Source organism: Priapulus caudatus, unplaced genomic scaffold (genome assembly GCF_000485595.1).
Source record: "Priapulus caudatus unplaced genomic scaffold, Priapulus_caudatus-5.0.1 Scaffold671, whole genome shotgun sequence".
NCBI classification, from domain to species: Eukaryota; Metazoa; Priapulida; class Priapulimorpha; order Priapulimorphida; family Priapulidae; genus Priapulus; species Priapulus caudatus.
The window spans coordinates 320,346-328,442 of NW_014577732.1; positions in this window are offsets into that span (position 1 = coordinate 320,346).

Genomic DNA, 8,097 nt, shown 5'->3' on the forward strand with positions numbered 1-8,097 from the left:
ATTCCCTCCCGTCCTTTCCCTTGTCTCTCTTGTCACTCACCTAGCCTGCTAGATATAGGCGAATTGGTGAATACAGGTGAATTGAGATTCCACTCTAGCTAGATACACGTGCATTCAACGTCCTTTCTCAAAACAAGGTGTTAGATGATTAGACTTAGGAAGCTTCACGCATGGATTAATCGCTAGATACATGTGTCGAAATGTTTTATATAGACGATAATGCTTGTAATGTGAAAATAATAATATCAGCTTTCATGGCCTGTTACTATCATCACAATTGTTTGACCCTTATAATTTGTTTTATTTTTTCTTCTTAATTGTATAGTGTTACTTCCGCATTCTTTAACCTTTATATTATTTGTTTTATTATTTTTTGCAGAATGTTATCCTATTTGTAGCAGAATATTGTAATTATATACACATATATATATCATTCCTATTATCTATTTCTGATATATATTGTAGCGTTTTCGCCGTCTCTAGTTATGTCTCTTTTCCTTCGTCACCTTCACACGGGCTGATAGGGCCGTGCGTGCGTTATGTGTGTCCTAATCCCTCTTCGTCGTCTAAGCCCGACGTTCGCTCGTAAGGAAAGGCCTTTCTCCGAATGACGTACTAGTTCAGAAAGAGGCGAAGATAGAAGTGAGTGATAATATGACGGGCAAGCCCGGCTGTTATTACGGCGGGTTGACACCCAGACGCAACCAATTATGTAGTTTACACACCGCAGAGAGCCAATGCTCGGATATTACGTTACAATAAGTCGGCGGGCGCTAACGCTTAACTCACAGGCTCATATTCTCTCTCTCTCACACGCGCCATTCTCTCTCTCTCTCTCTCTCTCTCCTGTCTCTCGTCTCTGCTCTCTCTCCTCTTCTTCTCCTCTACCTGTACCTGTTTCACTCCTAACTCCGCTTGCTAAACGCTTGGCGTCTACACCTCTTTGTTCGACTCCGACTGCTAACCTCGCATTCTCCGACAGTCAACTGGCGACTCACAACCCTCGCAAACAACTGGGTTTCTCGTCCCCTGCACAACTCTCAATGTTGGCGAGTCCTCAAAACTGTGTTCACTCTCAACGCGGCGAACGCGCGCCGGCGCGCCGCGCGCACGCTCTCTCTCCTCTCTTTCTCCTGCTCTCTTACTCGCAAACTCCTCCTCTCTCTCTTCTCTCGGCTCGCACACTCGCAACAACTGTTCCGCAACTGCCAACTGCCCTCCTCGCCGCTACTCAACAACTGTTTTCTCTCCGACAGGCGCTCACCCGCGGCTTATATTTTACATCATCACGTTGACGTCGTGAGGACTAACAATTAATGTCTGCCAGATCGCATTCCTTTTCTCGAAGCTACACAATCGCTTCTCTGTTTACCTGCATGCATACCACACGTGATTCTTCCCGATTAGACCACTCTCGACTCCCTCTCGCGTTGACACGCCCCTTTCTTTGCCCTTACCTCTGCTCAACAACCGCCAGCTCGCCCTAGCGTTCACATATCCTCGCAAATATCACTCCCTAAACTAATGTATACGCATACAATTGCTATCACTAAATATTATCGTGCTCGATATACACACCCGCACCGCGCGGCGTGCTCACACCGCCGCACCACCGCAACCTCGCGCGCGTGCAACAGATCACCTGCGCCGCCACATACTACCGGCTGTGCGCGGGCCGCGGCGCGCGTATATATACCATGCCGCCCACCGCTGCACCACCGCACCGCCGCCCACCGCCAGCAACCGCCACACCGCCGCGCGTAGCTAGAGTGGAATCTCAATTCACCTGTATTCACCAATTCGCCTATATCTAGCAGGCTAGGTGGGTGAGTGACAAGGGAGACAAGGGAAAGGACGGGAGGGAATGAAGTAGAAGTTTTGCGCCTTACCGGCTAGGGCTCTCTCTCTTAATTATAAACACAGGTCTACTGATATGAATTTATTACATAAACCTATGCTGAGATACCCCCCCTGACCATAGAGAATCTATTATTATTCACTCCTGATAGAATTTCCCGTCGCATTCTGCCGCCAGGTGTCGCCCATAAATCATGTATTATTGTTCTCTCCCACGGTAAATCACACGCCGCAGCCCATCCAAGATATTTCTTTCCAGCCGATCTCGCGCGTTTAACAATGAGATGGGCATGCCTGAAGAAATGTGCATGATGAAATCCGACCCTAAACCTTTATTTTGCCCGCAGCATCCCGTCATTGACCCACGCCTATGCTAAGGTACAGGAGTAATAGCGCGGCGGTCCGCTCAACGCTTTAGACAATACTTTTCAGTTAATCTTACGCGCTTAAAATGTGAAGGACATGTGCTTGCAAACAAATCCTGTCCTAAAATTTCAATTCGACCGCAGCATACCACCATTCTCTTGTCCCAATGGTAAACTCCAAAAGCAATGGGGCGCGGCTCGCTCGTCGACGTAGCCACCCAACACCCAGCTATATAACTATAGCCCTGCGCTCCGTCACAGGCTAGCTGCGGCGGAGCGAAGGCCCATAGTTCTAGAGCTACCCAAGACCATGCTTTTTAGCCGACATTACGCGCTTAAAAAAGAGAGGGAGATAGACGAAGTAGACGTGGATAGCGAAATCCAATCTTAATATTTCACTTCGGCCGTAGCATCTAACCACATTCCACTACCGCTATGCTAAACGAAATGAGCAATTTCACACTGATCCCTAGCCGCCCAAGACAGTTATGGATTTCGGATGAACCTACGCGCTTAAAACAGGTAAAAATACGGCCGAATAAGATACGCATGGCAAAATCCGATCTCTAAGTTTTACGTCGGCCGCAGCATCCCGCCACTCCCTGCCTCTCTGCTACAGTACATAATTACATAAGCAATGGTTCGCGCGGGTCGCTCGCCGCCGCATCCACCAATGACGTTACTATTTGGCTGGTATTATTGAGCCCACCCTCACCGGCCCTAGCTTGTTTTCTTTTTCCCCTGGGGATGTCTGCGTCACCATCACTATACATACACTAGGATGGGGAGGGACTTCTGGCGAAGCGGTGCCTCCCACCATCGAAACAGTAAATGCACGTTTTGCAATGCGTAAATGCGCACCTCTCTCGCACCTCTCTCTCTCGTGTTTAAAGTGATTACGTCACCGTAAATAGTAAAAGTAAACATAATATTTCCACTTTTTCACAAAATGCAAGTAATTCTGTTCACTTTTTATGGTTAAATTGCTGCATTATACTTTCTATTTTACTATAATTGTTTGATGTAAACATACACTGGTGACTCATACATAGTCCATAGCAAGCAATTAATGTCAGGCTCATAATATCAAATCGTCCAGGTTTTTTGGAACTAGTTGAGAAACAATCTTATCGCGTAAGAATTTGACGATGCATTTAGTCTCGTTAGTACTTACTTTTACTGTTAAACAATGACAACAAATTTTTTACAAATATGCACCATAGAAAATTCGTGACGTAGTCAATTTAATCATCGCGGCGAGGTCACTTAATTGCTGCGACCACAAGAGAGCATGGCGCGCTGTGTCATTGTTGTCATGGGGTCTGCGTGTCCTGACGTTTTCAGTGACGTGGGCCGCGCTCGCCATGACACAGTTACGGAACGGAACTATCGCCCGTACGATGTCATAGTCGATACCTGATACCTGATTTTCAAGCGTGTAATATTGACCGAGCGATAAATATATTCTCCGACATCTGGTGCTGGTACTCCTGTGCGAAGCGTAAACATTACAATAGATATCATATATACACGATATATACGTGCATTTATGATATCTATCGTCCAAACACACACACACACACACACACACACACACACACACACACACACACACACACACACACACACACACACACACACACACACAACTGATGTTGCTGGCGTGCGTCGATTCATTGGATTTGTGACGTACCTGAGAAAGTTCTTACCTGGACTGAGTGACCAATGTGAACCACTGAGGAAGCTGACACAGCAAGACATGGAGTGGTGCTGGCTGGAAACACACTCAAATGCGGTGCGCGAGATAAAACGACTGGTGACTTCGCAACCAGTACTGCGTTACTTTAATGCAAATGAAGAAGTGACTCTACAATGTTATGCATCGGAAAAAGGACTTGGAGCCGCTCTCCTTCAAAATGGTCGGCACGTAGTACGTCATTCTGGCACGTAGAACTACACAAAGAGAGCTCGCTACTCACTACATTTAACACTCCATTTGGGAGGTATCGCTGGCTTCGTTTGCCATTTGGCATCTCATCTGCTCCAGAAGAATACCAGCGAAGGCAGGACCAGGCTGTTGAGGGTCTGCCTGGCGTGCACAGTATTGTGGACGACATCTTGGTCTACGGCGAAGGGGACTCTGAGAAGGAAGTCATCGCAAATCATGACGTTAAACTGAGGAATCTACTTGAAAGGTGTCGTGAGATTGGGTTGAAGCTCAACAAGGGCAAGCTCCGACTTTGACAGAAAGAAGTTCGCTTCATCGGTCACCTTATCACAGCTCAAGGTCTGAAACCGGAGAAAGTGAAAGCAGTCACAGAGATGCCGGAACCGACTGATGTTGCTGGCGTGAGTTGATTCATTGAATTTGTGACGTACCTGAGAAAGTTCTTACTTGGACCAAGTGACCAATGTGAACCACTGAGGAAGCTGACACAGCAATACATGGAGTGGTGCTGGCTGGAAACACTCTCAAATGCGGTGCGCGAGATAAAACGACTGGTGACTTCGCAACCAGTACCGCGTGACTTTAATGCAAATGAAGAAATTACTCTACAATGTTATGCATCGGAAAAAGGACTTGGAGCCGCTTTCCTTCAAAATGGTCAACCGGTTGCATTCACAAGTCGAGCGCTCACAGATGTTGAAACGCGCTATGCGCAAATAGAAAAAGAACTCCTTGCAGTGGTGTTCGGACTCGAGAGATTTCACCACTACACGTACGGTAGGCAGGTCACCGTCCAGAGTGATCACAAACTTCTCGAAATGATTGCTAAGAAGTCTCTTTACTCTGCTCCGAAGCGTTTACAGCGGATGCCGCTACGTCTACAGAGGTACACACAAACTTCTCGAAATGATTGCTAAGAAGTCTCTTTACTCTGCTCCGAAGCGTTTACAGCGGATGCCGCTACGTCTACAGAGGTACACGTTCACAGTAATGTATCACCCTGGAAAGTCAATGCGGACACTCTCAGTCGCGCTTTCTTGGTAGACAAAGATGGTCAACTTGAAAGATCAGAACTCTCTAACTACGAGACCATAAACATGGCTCAAGACGTTCCAATCACGTATGCACGTCTACAAGAGATCCAACGGGAGACAGCGAAGAATGAGACTTTCAAGGTACTACAGGATGTGATCCTACATGGCTGGCCTGAAAAATACTGGCTGCCTCATTCTCTATACCAAGGTCACTGCGTTCCGACATAACCTCAAGAATTCACTCGTCTCACGTCGGCATCAAAGATTGTCTCCGAAGGGCCCGTGAAACTGTATATTGGCCCAACATGAATGCTGAGAATCGCGAGTACATCAGTCGGTGTGAGAGCTGTCGGACCTACGAAAACTATCAGCAGAAGAAAACTCTAATTTCCCATGACATACCGAACCAATCGTGGTCAAAGGTCGGGTGTGATCTGTTCACATTACATGAGAAAAACTACCTCATAACCGTGGACTATTTCTCAAACTTCTGGGAAGTTGACTATCTCCTAGATACGAAGTCGTCGACGGTGATCAGAAAGTTACGTGCTCAGTTTGCACGGCGAAATGTGAATATATGCGAGATGTTGTGGCGCTCGAAGGTTGTGTACGGTTAAGGATCATCGCGACATCAGGCGTCTGATTTAAAGTTGTGATGTCACGGGGAAGAAACTCTATTGTCTTTCTTCTGAGTAGGGGGGAGTGTAACAGCGGCCGTGAGGCGCGAGGGTGAATACAGCGCCGCAGCAAGTCATGAACGAGTATGCACCGCGCGCGCGTCGGCGTGGCGGTGAGATATATACCGCGCGAGCGCACGGCGGTGAGATATACCGCGNGATGCTGCTGGTGAGGGTGAGGGAGAGGGAGAGTGCGCGGGATGCTGCTGGTGAGGGTGAGGGGGAGGGAGAGTGCGCGGGATGCTGCTGGTGAAGGTGAGGGGGAGGGAGAGTGTGCGGGATGCTGCTGGCGAGTGGGAGGAGGAGGGAGAGTGCGTGGGATGCTGCTGGTGAGGGTGAGGGGGAGGGAGAGTGCGCGGGATGCTGCTGGTCGAAGGGAAGAGTGGGGAGGGGGAGTGCGCGGGATGCCTTGCTGGTGAAAGGGTGAGAGGGAGGGAAGTGCGGCGAGATGCTGCGGTGAGGGTGAGAGGGAGGAGAGTGGCGCGGAGAATGCTTGGCTGGTGAGGGTGAGAGGAGGGACGAGTGCGCGGAATGGCTGCTGGTGAGGGTTGAGGGGGAAGGAGAGTTCGCAGGGATGCGCTGGTGCAGGCGGAGGGGGAGGGAGAGTGCGGCGGATTCTGCTGGTGATTGTGTGAGGAGAGAGGGAGAGTGCGCCGGAATGCTGCTGGTGAGGGGAGGGGGAGGGATGAGTGCGCGGATGCTGCTGGTGAGGTGCAGGGAGGGAGAGTGCGCGGATGCTGGCGGTCGGAGGGTGAGGGGGAGGGAGAGTGCGCGGGATGCTGCTGGTGAGGCGTGAGGGCGAGGGAGAGCTGCGCCGGATGGCTGCTGGTGATGGTGAGGCAGGAGGGAGAGTGCGCAGGAATGCTGCTGTGAGGTGTGAAGGGAGGGAGAGTGCGCGGTATGCTGGCTGGTGATACCCGTGAGGAGGAGGGAGTAGTGCGCAGAATGCGCTGTGAGGGTGAGGGGGAGGGAGAAAGTGCGCGGATGCTGCTGTGAAGGTGAGAGGAGGGAAGAGTGTCGCGGAATGCTGCTGTGAGGGTGAGGGGAGGGAGAGTGCGGGCGGGATGTGCTGGTGAGGGTGAGGGGGAGGGGAGAGTGCTCGCGGATGCTGCTGGTGAGGCTGAGGGGAGGGGAGGGGAGTGCGCGCGGAATGCTGCTGGTGATGTGAAGGGAAGGGAGGGGGAGTGCGCGGATGCTGCTGTGAGGTGAGGGGGGGGGGAGTGCGCGGATGGCCTGCTGGTGAGGGAGAGTGCGGCGGATGCGCTGGTGGGGTGAGGGGAAGGGGAGAGGCGTGGCGATGCTGCTGGTGAAGGTGAGGGGGAGGGGAGTGCGCGGGATGCTGCTGGTGAGGGTGAGGGTGAGGGGTGAGGGAGAGTGCGCGGGATGCTGCTGGTGAGGGTGAGGGTGAGGGAGAGTGCGCGGGATGCTGCTGGTGAGGGTGAGAAGGAGGGAGAGGGTTAGGGTTGCTGCTGGTGAGGGTGAGGGGGAGGGAGAGTGCGCGGGATGCTGCTGGTGAGGGTGAGGGGAAGGGAGAGTGCGCGGGATGCTGCTGGTAAGGGTGAGGGGGAGGGAGAGTGCGCGGATGCTGCTGGTGAAGGGTGAGGAGGAGGGGGAGTTACGCGGGAATGCTGCTGGTGAGGGTGAGGAGAGGGAAGAGTGCGGCGGGATGCTGCTGGGTGAGGGTGAGGGAGGAGAGTGCGCGGGATGCGCTGTGAGGGGAGGTTGAGGGTGAAGGGAGGAGTGGCGCGGATGGCTGGCCGTGAGGGTGGAGATGAGGGAGAGTGCGCGGATGCTGCTGTTAAGGGTGATGGGGGAGGAAGAGTGGCGCGGATGCTGCTGGTGAGCGGGTGAGGGGAGGGGAGAGTGAGCGCGGGATGCTGGCTGGAGGGTGAGGAGGGGGAGGGAGAGTGCGCGGGATGCTGCTGGTGAGGGGGAGGGGGATGGAGATTGCGCGGGATGATGCTGGTGAGGGGGAGGGGGAGGGAGAGTGCGCGGGATGCTGCTGGTGAGGGTGAGGGAGAGGGAGAGTGCGCGGGATGCTGCTGGTGAGGGTGAGGGGGATGGAGATTGCGCGGGATGGATGCTGGTGAGGGGGAGGGGGAGGGAGAGTGCGCGGGATGCTGCTGGTGAGGGTGAGGGGGAGGGAGAGTGCGCGGGATGCTGCTGGTGAGGGAGAGTGCGCGGGATGCTGCTGGTGAGGGTGAGGGTGAGGGGGA